The following is a 12561-nucleotide window of genomic DNA, read 5'->3' as shown; positions in this document are numbered from 1 at the left end:
CCACCATAGTAAGACACAATCTGGGAGAAAAGATTTTACACATACATACCTCATGAAGGACTGGTATATAGAATTATACATAGAATAGACAAAAACAATTTGAAATGGGGAAATGATTTGAACAGACACTTCACAAGAGAAAATATACAAATGACCCATAAGTAAATGAAAAGATGCTCAACATCATTAGTTATCAGGGAAATACAAGAGAAAACACAATGACACAATGACCAATACACATCCACTGATGGCTAAGATCAGAAAGGACTAACATTACTAAGTGTTAGAGAGGAAATGGAACAACTAGAACATACACTGCTGGTAAGAATGTAAAATGGTACAACCACTTTAGAAAGCAGGTTGGCAATTTCTTATAAGGCTAAATATGTACTTCCCATGACCCAGCAATTCTACTCCTAGGCATTATTTACTCAAGAAAAAGAAAACATATGTCAACACAAAGACTTTTAACCACATGGTCATGGAATCTTTAGTCATAATAACCAAAAATAAGAAACAAACAAAATGTCCATGAATAGAACAAACATCTTAAAAATTTGGCAAATCCATGCAATAGAATAGTAGTAAACAGTAAAGAAGGAATATTGCTACACACAACAATATGAACAAATCTCTAAAATATGCCTAACTAAAGAAGCAAGACACAGAAAAGTACATAGTAAATTATTTCATTTATACCAAATTCTTGAAAAAGTAAAATTATTATCCAGTGGCAGAAAGCAGAAAGCCTACGACTGGGGATAAAACAAGGTAAAGCAGCACCCAAATGAACAAAGGATATGAAGCAAACCCACCTCTTTCATAAGTACATGTGAGAAAGGGAAATTTTAAGGTGCAGGGAAAACAAGTTAGTGTGAGGTTTCTCACCTTTGGCACTATATTGCGATTTGAGTCTGATAATTCTTCATTGCTGCAGGGGTGTGTGTGGGGGGTGTGTGTGTGTGTGTGTGTGTGTATGTACTGTCTCATGCACTGAAAGAAATGCAGCACTCTCTGGTTTCTACCCACAAGATGGCAATGGAAATCTCTGCCCCCACCTCCCCATCAGTTGTGATAATCAAAAATATCTTATAATATTACCAAATGTCCCCTGGCATGCAAAATTGTCCCCAGTTGAAAACCACTGGGTTAGTGTATTTGTTATCTATTGCTGTATAACAAATTATCCCCCAAATTTGGTGGATCAAAACAATAAACATTTATTATCTGACAGTTACTATGGGGAAGATATTTGAGAGTGACTTAGGCAGGGGATCTGGTTCAACTTTTCTAATGGGGTTGAAATCAAAATGTCCGCATCATCTAAATGCCCTGGGGCTGGAGAAACTGCTTCCAAGATCACTCAATCACATGGAGATTGGCAGGAGGCTCAGATCCTTGTTGTTATTTGGCAGGATATTCTGTTCCTTGCCATGTGGGCATCTGATAAAGTTACCTGACATGTCCTCACGACATGGTAACTGTCTTCTCCAGAACAAGTGATCGGAGAGAGAGTAGGGAGGAGCCACAATACCTTTTTAAGATCTTCTCTTGGAAGTGACAGTCTGTCACTTCTGCTATATTGTACACATTTGAAGCAAGTCACTAAGTACAACTTACATTCACTTGGGAGGAAGTTAGTCTCTACTTTTTAAAGGAGGGAATAGGAATAAATATGTAGACATATTTTAGAATATGTGGAGAAGGATTCTTTAACAAACAAGCTAAGGAAAATCACAGACTACTTAGAGAAAATAAAAAATAGATCATCATTCCAAATGAATCTGAAAGGATTAAATTAATGAAAAATGTGAAATCACCAAATAAATAGAAAAAAATAAAGACAGATAATGATATGATCTCAGAATGAGAAAGGACTTGTGAAGCATTAAATAACAGAAGACAACAAAAATGGAAAAGGCCAATCATTTCATCTGGGATCAATATATTATATATAAGTTGACTTTTTTGACTACTCCAATAAGGAAATGAACAATGGACTAACAGTAGGATGTCATATTTGTACGTTTCAAAATATACCATGATGTCCTGGGCACAGTAAAGGACAATCATATACTCTCAAACAGTGCTGTAGGAAAATTGATAATAACAATATAACAACAGTAATTTATTATGTGTCACGTAATTCTAGATATTTTATTTGTAGCAATTCATTTGCTTTTTGTTTCAACATCATGTGGTAGCATTATACCAATTTTCTGGTTGAGGCACCGTCAGATTAAGGAATTTGGCCAAATCTCATAATTTATAGGTCTGCAGAACTGACTTATCTAATAGTTAGTAGGTTCAGTACCTCAGGCTTATCTTACTTTTAGGGTCCATGAAAATTTTTACGTTTCTTTCAAAATCAGAAGGGAATGGCTGAAGAAAATGTTTTCATGTATAATATTAATATATTTGTTTTTATATCAGTGTAGTTATAAATATAATTTTTAATATTATTTTATGGAGGAAGAGGCCCACAAAGGTAAAGGTATCTGGGACCCATGAAAGTCTGAATGTGGCCTTCCTGAGGGGTAGAGCTGCATTTTGATACCAGGCAATGTGACACCGAAGCCTATTTTCCTTCTGGAAGGCAGCTTGCCAATATGTTTCGAAAGGGCTGAAACTGTTCATACCTCTAATTACTTTAAAGGATTTAAACTCAAGATAACATGTAAGGACACAATGATTTAATAAAAAGATAGTTATTTATAACAGTATTCATTTGAAACCAAAGAAATATTTAAGAATGAAAAGCTGGCTCAACAATGACCGTCAGTTTAGGGGCCTAGGTGACTATTAGGAGCTTCTGAATGGAACAGAACTGTGGGGAAACTGAGGACTCAGGGGACCTGAAAGTGAGCCGGAAGTGGAAGGAGGCCTGTAGGCATTTTGGAGATGGCGTGCAGATCTCTGCGGGGTATGTGTGTGTTCTATTTGAGATTCTTGAATTCATTTTTAAAGGGAGGGGGCAAACAAAACAGTGAGGAGAGGGTTAGAGGAAACAGTATTCATTAAAACAGAGATGAGTGAACACAATCAGGGAACTCTGAAAACAGTTCTGAAAGATGGAGGGACTGAGCCTGCAAGAGTCAAGTGGCCTTGAAGATCATGTTAATCCTTCTCTTGAAAGTTCGGAAGAACCAGTAAAAGATTTTAAGCAGTGAAGTGACATTCTCAGATGTGCATTTTAGAATAATCATAGTGGACATGGTATGCATTGAACCCTGGTCTGAATTGAGTGCAAAAACTGATGGAACAGAGAGTAAGAGAACTTACATTCACTCAAGAGTTATTTATTCAGGGACACCTGGGTGGTTCAGGTTAAGCGTCTGCCTTTGGTTCAGGTCATGATTCTAGAGTTCAGGGATGGGGCCCAGCATCCAGCTCCCTGCTGGGTGGGCAGTGTACTTCTGCCTATGCTTCCTTCCAGTCCCTGTCCCCACTTCCACCCTCTCCACCCTCCATCCCTGCATCTCCACCCACTCCACGCCCCCAACACCCCCACCCCCAGCTGCTGCTCATGCTTTTTTTTTTTTTTTTAAGATTTTATTTATTTATTTGACAGAGAGATCACAAGTAGGCAGAGAGGCAGGCAGAGAGAGAGGAGGAAGCAGGCTCCCTGCTGAGCAGAGAGCCCGATGCAGGACTCGATCCCAGGACCCTGAGATCATGACCTGAGCCGAAGGCAGCGGCTTAACCCACTGAGCCACCCAGGCGCCCTGCTGCTCATGCTTTTTCTCTCCCTCATGGTCACTCTTCCTCTCAAATAAATAAAATGTTTAAAAAAAAGTTATTTATTTAATCTTACAATTATTCATGGGGTGTTGATGCTGTTCTTGGTATGCAATTCTTTCAAGAGCTTAATTAGGATGGAAAAAGAAATAGAAAGGTTTTAAAGTCAAGGAAAAATTTAAGACAGAAAAGAATTAAAACATGATCGTGATGATGGGGGGTACAGGAGGTAATGGACAGTAAAGAGGTTCGCTTTGGAGAGGAGCAGGGACACCCAGTCTTCGAGAGAGAAGGAAAACTAGTAAGCTTGGGTGTGGATGTAGGTAATTTGTGGGGCTTGGGTGAGGCAGTTGGGCTAAAACTGTAGAAAGCTGTGCTTGATGGCGTTTATCATTGCTGAAGTAGAAGACCAGGTCATCTGGTGAGTAATGTGGTCACCACTGATTTCTACCTGCAGCGTGGCCTTCCTTCTAAAAGCGACACACAGAACCAAAAATACTTCTAGAGACTAGTTGACTCGTTTGTATAAATGAGGATAATAGACCCCTTTTAATGGTATTGCCGTATGACTTGTTGCACTGACACATGTACTTGTTTAGTATTAGTTTTAGCATTGTACTCATATAGGAGTAGAGGGAGTGAACGTTTTGATTACTAATAGAAATAAAATGGAAGTCTTCTGGCATGGCCATCTGTTATAGGCAGTATTTACTCTTGCAGTGGGTACTAAGTCAGATACTCAGGTTAAGGACTATTTATTCACAGCCTAATTTTGCTGTAAAGAATTCAAGAAAAGAACGCCAGTGACCGAGGACTTGACTCGCGGTCAAGTCATCCACCGGTTCTGCTCCGAACCAGAAAGTTAAGTCAGCAGCACCCACCTCCGCCTTAGAAATGCCTCTTACCAAATCTCAGCCGCGGCCCCGCCCCTTCCACAGGTTTTGGCCACGCCCCCCTCTCCTATTGGCTGGCCCTCCACCTCTCCTCGACCGCTCCGAAGACCCGGAGGAGCGGAGTTTTCCAAAAGCATCAACCGGGCGCCCTCGCTGCGCATGCTCGCGGGAAGCCGGATTCCGGGTCCGGAGTTGGTTTTACGCGGCCGCGGCACAGCGCGCGGTGCGGGGCCGGCGGGGAGGCGCGCGCTCGCGGCGCGGCGCCGTCGACGGGAGCACGCGGCGCGCTGCTGAGGAGGGAGGTGTGGGGTCTGCTGGGGGTGGCGCGTGGCCGGGGTGGGGGTGGGGGGAGGGTCGGGTGTCGCCGAGCGCGGCAAGCGGGTTCCAAGTGGCTGCAGGCGGCCTGGGTTGCCGGGGCCGACGCCTGGGTGGCTGCTGCTGCCGCCGCCGCCGCCGCCGCGCCTGCTGCGAGATGGCGATCTTGGGCGCGGAAGGGTGAGGGCGCCCGCCGCTGGAGGAGGCGCCGCTGCTGTGGCCGCCCGACCGCCGGGAGCCGACAGCTTTGCGTCGGGTAAGGACGCCGCGGTGGCGGGCGGGGGGCGCGGGGCGCGGGGCGCGGGTGGGGTGGGGGCGCCGGCCCAGAGCCTTAGCGGCGGTGCCGGTAAGTCCGGCACGGTCCGCCCCGGGGCGGGACCCTCTGAGGGTCGGGGACGGTCTGCGCCGCCCTGGCTGCCTTCTCCAGCCCAGGGGCCGGGAGTTTTCTGGGGTGGGGTCACGGGTCTTGCCCCGAGTTGGCCCTGACACAGGCCCGAGATAATGATACTGGAGCGAAGTGTTTCCGTGACTCTGCAGCCGCGGTTCTCAAGCTTCCTTAGCCCTGTCTTAGCGTTCTGTCTACCTTCTCTTCCTTTCCCTAACGCCTCTCCAAAAACACAGCACTGTGTGGACTTACTGCCCGTGCCCTGACTTTCACCGCAATTTCGCCGTCCCAAACCAAAGACTCCCAGCCTTAGAACGTATTTTTCTGACGTGTTTTTGTCACTCCTGCTTCACTGACTCTGCAGTCACCACCCCCCACCCCCGCCACAACCCCCACCTCCACCTTTGTGACCTGGTAGGTCCCAGTGACCTTGCAGTTTTTACTAGTCTTTATCTCATCTGTGACTTGGACCTTCTTTCATCTTTTAAAAAAAAAAAATGTTTTGATTTTGTAGTTTGCCCATTGTTTTTACAGCCTTTAAATGATCAGTCCTTTCTTTACTCCATCGTTTGGAGTTGAGCGTCCTATGCTCCTGTAATTACATGAAACCTTCCTTACCAAAGACGAGTATCTATTATTTTGACATCCTTGCTCTTCCAGGTTAAAATATTTTCCAGGGGCTTGATGTGGCTTTCTTTTTCTGCTTGGTAAGTTTTTATCTTTTTGTGTAGGCTTATGTGCAAAGAGATTTGAGTTTCTGCTTTAAAAAGCTACTGTTAATAGTGGGAAAGAATAATGTCCAAAGTTAGCTTTTTGCCCCCTTTGGTGTTTACCTGAAGTGGCTGGTGTACACTGCATGCAGGTTTGTGCAAGAATTCATCCATATGTATAAATCCACTTTACCTGTCTAAGTAAGGCTCTGTGTACCATACAAGCAAAATGCTCCTTTTGAAAAAATAAAGGCATTCTTTTATTCATGTGATTTGTTTTTGACCATAAAGCAGATAATTAGCTGTGACTGCAAATTAATCACTTTTCATAAGTAGTATTTTTTTTAAGCTGAAAACTTAGTAGCCAAGTGTTGGGAGCTACTCAAATTGAGAAGTGTAAGTTATGTAGACTAGTTATTTGGTATGTAGCTTATTAAGGTTTTCAAATAGTTCTTCCCTTAAAATGCAAAACTGTTTATAAAACATCCAGTACCAGGAATTAAAAAGCAGTAAGTAAGGGTTATGTTTTTTTGGAAGCCTGGGATGATAGAGGTTGTCGCAAAGAAATTCTCTGCCTTAAGAGCAGTCGTAATCTTTGCTGTTTACCCCACGAAGGCTGAAATATCTTTTACTTCCTTTCACAATTATTAAGCATCTACTGCATGACTGTGTGAGGTGTTTGGGGGAATATTAAGGATTATAGCAGTTTCTGCCTTCCCAGAATAGTTAGGTAGGACTATACACAAATGGCTTATTTATCTTTTAATACATAGTTAAGTTTCATATAGAATTCAAATTCAGAAGGGGTTGAGCTCCCATCTTACTTGGCAAGGGGAGGTAAGAAGGGATTCAGAGAGCTGCTGGCTTACGAAACCTTTGTTTTGAAGGATGACCGTGACTTTCTATAAGCTGAGAACGGTAATGCAAGCAAAGATAAGGGACTAAGAGATTAGAGCGTACAGTTTATATATTTGGGAAGAGGCAACTATTATACTTGGATGAAACAAAAAGCATTTGTACTAACAAAGGATGATAAAACTTGAAGTAGAAGTTTGAACCAGTTTATGATTGCTTTTAATGCCAGGCTAATGATCTTGGATTTAGTAGTAGGTGTTGGGGGTTTTACAGATGATTTTTGAGTTGTGACTTACTAAACTTTGGTTTTCAGAGGATTAATTTGGCAGCAATGTGTGGTGTGAATTGAAGTAGAAATCTGGAGGCAGAAAGATTTTTTTAAAGATTATTATTTATTTGACACACAGAGATCACAAGTGGGCAGAGAGGCAGGCAGAGAGAGAGGAGGAAGCAGGCTCCCCACTGAGCGGAGAGCCTAAAGTGGGGCTCAGTCCCAGGACCCCAGGATCATGACCTGAGCTAAAGGCAGAGGCTTTAACCCACCGAGTCACCCAGGTGCCCTCAGAAAGACTTCTTGATTGCTGTGGTCAAAAGTAATGAGGGTTGGAACTGTGGCTATAATACTAGGAAAAGAAAGGAGGAAGGAAATTGAATGGAGAGAATTTGATGATGAGAGAGAAAATGAAGAAAGTAAAAATAACTGAGATTCTAATCCAGGTTGGGAAAAGAATGGTACCATTTTGGGGCGCCTGAGTGGCTCAGTGGGGTTAAAGCCTCTGCCTTCAGCTCAGGTCATGATCCCGAGGTCCTGGGATCGAGCCCCACATCGGGCTCTCTACTCACTGGGGAGTCTGCTTCCCTTCCTCTCTCTCCACCTGCCTCTACTTGTGATCTCTGCCTGTCAAATAAAGTCTTTAAAAACAAACAAAAAAACCTTGGGTTTTTTTAAAAAAAAGAATGGTACCATTTTGAGCAATATCAGTGGAAGCTTTATCTTTCGCACATCAGTGTTACTTTACAGTAGTAGTTCTTAGCCTTTTGGTGTTTACTAATTTTTGGTGAAACTAAAAAAAAAAAAATCTGGCCTGGAAAATTTCCATATGCACCTGTGCTTTCTGGATATAATTTTAGCAAAGTTTGTGAATCCTCTTGAAGCTCGCTCAGGAACCTGTGAGTCAGTGGGTTGGGCTAAGAGCAGGTCTCAGAATTACTGGAGGCTTTTTAAAAAAATAGAATCTTCAAATGGAAATGCTTCCATTTGCTGATATCCCCTACTGTAGAGACATACCTTATATACACTTAGATACAGTATCTCTTTACATTTGTGCTGTGGTGTACAGTTCACAAAGAATTTTGACAATGGTACATTATTTGCTATTATATAACAAACTAGACCAAGAAGTTAAATGATTTGCCCTAAGTATTTCAGTTAGCAAGTGGGTAAAGTGGAATTAAGAGCTAATTGACAAGGATTTTTTTTTTTTTATTAAGAAGGAATATGATTTACCATCTGTTATATATAGTTACTGACTTTAAGTGACCTCATCAGTAAGACTGAATGATCCTGGAGGTTCCTTTCAGTTTTCACATTTTGTGATTCCTGGGTCTTTGATTTTCATTGACTTTCTATACCCTTCTTGTTTTCCATATGCAGGAGAGCTGGTGAGAGGAGACATGAATTGGGTGTATGGAGAGCATATAGCAATAACTATATTTATTTCCTTTGTATTTATTTATATTTCCTTTGTATCTTAGTTTGGGCTTGGGGGAAGGTGGAAAAGTGAAATAAGAAATCTTAAACATTTTTATCTTTATTGTATTTCTGTATTCAAGTATGCCTTCCTTAAGAGTAATCCTTTGACTTCATTTATGAAGCCTTATCAAATAAAAATGGAAACTTCATAAAAGAAATGAAGTACAGGGTCCTAGTCACTGCTTTTCTTCATTGGATTAAGGAGCTTACTCTCCCCAGTATGGTTAAAGCATAATTTGATTAGTAAATAATTGACTTTTCTCCACGTATAAGATTATCTTCCTAGTAGGGAACTTGAGCAAGTTATTACTTAGTATCTTTTATAGCTCTAAAAGCTTTGATTCCATAATTATAAGAAAGACTGGGGTCTTTTTACTCTTTCTATAAAAATATGATGTAATAACAAGTAGTGGAAAAACCAGTAAATTGGCCTGTATAGTAGTGTTGAAGGAACTAGTTGGTAATACTTAATGGTAGAAAAATGTCTAGCAAAAGCACATACACAAATGATTTTTCTACTCGTTGCTGACATTAAGAAGAATATCATATCTTATATTTGTATGGCATTTGACATTTTTCCATAATGTCTGTATAGACTTTATCATCTGATTCTCATGATAGCTGAGAAGTAGGTATGTCAGGAGATAATCATTGCTTTTTAGATGAATATACTGATGCTCTACGAAGTTGGAAAAAATTTCCAAGTATATTACTAGTAAGTGGCTAAAATTAGAACTAGAAGTAAACCCCCTATTTTTGTTCCTAGGTCAGTAAAAATTTTTTTTTTTTTTTTTTTTTTGGCTAACACTTCATCTACATGGGAATTTAACTGAAGGTGATATATGGGGAGTGTGTTAAAATGGTAACCTCATTACAGTGGCTGTTGGTGGATAATTTTGAAATTTTAAGTATTTATCACAAATTAGTTATCCTCCCATTAAGAAAAGAGCAGAAGTTGATTTCTTATCTGAAAAAGTACATGGGTGAAATGTAAGTTTTAATTTCCTTCTGAAAATCTGCTTATAAAAGCCTACTCAATGGAAATTGGTATTTTTGGAACATTTAATCAGGATGTGATTTCCAAAAGTTTGTATCATGGTATTTCATGATTTTTACTATTACATAAAGAGCTTTATCATTAAAAAAATGATTTGCCATTACAAAACTCTTAGTATACACTTCAGATACACGTGATTAAACAACTTCGGAACATATTGTGTAAAACCATATGCCAGATAACTCCCAAGTTATAAGGAGGACTAACATTTGTCTTGACATTCCTTAAACCTATTGTTTGTTCGTAACACCGCTTGCTGTGCCTATTACATGCCAGGTATTGTGCTGGGTGCTGGGGTACAGTGCTGAGAGGACAAACATGAAGCCTGTCTTTTTGAAACTCAAGAGTTTGGTATGGTCACTAACATTTAAAAAGGCTAAGACTTATCTTCTGAGTTTGTATGAATGTTTGGAGTTGTAATTACTTAAATCTCTCCTTTTCTATGAGTTTTGAACAAATTATGCAAAAGCAAAAGGGACCAGGTAAACATTGTTTTGGTCATTTATTGCTGTGTAACAACCTAAAAGTAAGTGACTTAAAACAACTGTCTTATTTGCTTATAGTTTTGCTGTCCTAGGCTGGACTGATTGGAGCAGTTTGGGTTTTGCTGGTGGTCACTCTAAAGGCTGCTTTCAGCTATAGTTCAGCTTGGAGCTGGTCTTCTCTCTTTTTTTCTCTTACTCCATATTTCTTACAGTTTCAGGGTTCTGCCTTCTAAGTGGCCTTTCCAGCAGTGTTGCTGGCCTTGCATAGTGGCTTAGGACTCAACAGGGCAAAAAAAAAAAAGCAACTAGGGCTTCTTTGGGCACAGCATCATTTTCGCCACATTCTGTTGGTGAAAGCAGTTCACAGGTCCATTCCAGATTCAAGAGAAAAGGACTAGAGAAGTATGAGAGTCTGAAGATTAACCCAAACAGCTGCATTACACCAAAAATGGGGCACCTAGAAAACTTTATGAAGCTGAGATTTTAAGCTTCCTAGTACTTTTGGTACTTGGAGCCTAGGCTTGTCAGAGAGAAAGTGGAGTCTGAAATTCAAGTAATAGCGTATTTGGCTTATTACATAGTTGGAAGTAGCTGGCACTGTCCTGTTGGGTAGAAAAGAAAATTTTGGACCTTTGGGTTTAACTTTATATGCTACCTTAATGGGGCAGGATTGACTTGCTCTGCTTGAGGGCATTGGGGTCTAAAAAAAGTGCAGGACCAGGACCTCAGGCTGCTCTGTAGCAGTGATTTATCCAAGTCTCACAGATTGAATGAGACAAATACTGCAGTCAGCACTCTGTGCAGAGTGGGCTGTGGGTGGGCAGAGGCCCATCCCCCTTGTCCTTATGATTATGTGACACTTAGGTAGCAGAGCTCCTTGGCCAGTCACTCTGGCCTTGACAACCCTTGAGCAATCTAGTGCCTCACACTAGTTTCTGTTTGCAGTGTCTTAGAAAAAGATTAGAATGAGCCACTCTTCCTTGGTGAGGAGTCCTAGTGGAAAGAATACCTTTGTGGAGAATGGGATATAACTTCTCTGTCCTTAGGGAAATGTGAGGCATAACATAATGCTCATCCTTACCAGGAACAGGTAGATTCATTGATTGCTTAGCTGGATTTCTCTCACTTTATCTTCATCACTTGATCAGTTTATCTTAGTCTCAGTAGTGGGTGTCCCCCCACCCCACCCCCCGCAAAGTTATCTACTGTGTAATGTTATGGCTAACTGGAATGAAGAAAATGAATGTTACATTATTATTACATTATAGCTTCTGAGTGGAATAATAGATCAATGTATTTCATTTAAAGAATTTAGGTAGTTTTGAAGCATTTCATATATAACTGAGCAATGAACCCCTGCATTCTAGTACAAATATCTTTGCAAATTTCTGGAAATAATATGTTGGCTGTTGTGGGGAGGAGTTTGGTAATTGGATGTACTGAGGAACACGATTTATATATATAAATAGGAAAGGCTAGGGCACAAGGAAGGGGACAGATAGAATTACCGTAAGGTGTTTCTTTATGACTCTTCCCTGCCCAAAGTTATATGGTAGTTACAGGGTAGTTTAAAAATGTACTAGCATTAACAGAATTGTAGGTGTGATGACTTTTTTTTTAATTTCACTAAGTTCTTTTGATAGCTGTTTAGTAAACCCATAATTATGATTAAATAGAATGGGTAGAAACAAACTGTTGATTACTGACTTGAAGTAGGATCCTCTGGCCCTATATTAGCCCCTGCTTGCCAAGTTGTGCTTCGTTAGTGTTGAGAAGAGACCTGGTTAAATGAATGTGTTCTATATAAATCAGGACATACTTTACCATAGAAGTAATAAACTAGATCGCTGTACTCTAAAAGTTCTAGAACTAAAGGCATCCTGGCATGTGTTAAGTGCTGTAGCTTTAAAGTCAGGCAGAGCTTGTCCATGCTGCTTAACACAGTATTACTTCAGTTTCTTCTGTAAAATGTAGAGAATATTTTTCTTTCTGAATTTTTGTAGGATTAATTGAAATGATGTTTGTAAAGCAGGAAGGCTGGTCCTTGGGATGTAAGCAGCTCTTAAATCATTCTTACAGCTTTTCATTATTATTAATAAGTTAAAATTCAAACAAGTAATCCACTTTTTCTGTGAGCCACTCATTTCAGTCAGAGATAGTTGTAGCTTAACTTTGGCATTGTCAGAGTTGCATGTCTAACTTCACCTCCTAACCTAAAAAATAGGTGCTAAAACGTTAGGAATCAATCTGAGAATGATACTGACTCAACGTGGCTGGTAGTCTGTCAGCTAGTAATGGTTTGGCTGTGCAGTTTGGGATCTAGAATTTGCTAACCCCATCACTGGATGAATTAAAGTATAGAACAGTTTG

General features: G+C 40.6%; 1 protein-coding gene across 2 annotated transcripts in view; it reads left to right on the top strand.

The window, feature by feature from the left end:
- The first annotated feature begins 5057 nt into the window (after positions 1 to 5057).
- Positions 5058 to 12561, top strand: part of WWP1 (WW domain containing E3 ubiquitin protein ligase 1) — a 112148-nt gene continuing 104644 nt past the window's right edge. Inside the window, exon 1 of one of the 2 annotated variants that reach the window (XM_044245365.1) lies at positions 5058 to 5202. The gene's annotated coding sequence lies outside the window, so the exon portion shown is untranslated. The remainder of the gene's footprint in view (positions 5203 to 12561) is intronic. The other variant, XM_044245364.1, reaches the window with a different exon arrangement.

The sequence above is a fragment of the Neovison vison genome, chromosome 4, assembly GCF_020171115.1.
Source record: "Neovison vison isolate M4711 chromosome 4, ASM_NN_V1, whole genome shotgun sequence".
Classification (NCBI taxonomy): Eukaryota; Metazoa; Chordata; class Mammalia; order Carnivora; family Mustelidae; genus Neogale; species Neogale vison.
The sequence above is the reverse complement of the archived record's forward strand: the minus strand, read 5'-3'. Positions and strand labels throughout refer to the sequence as shown.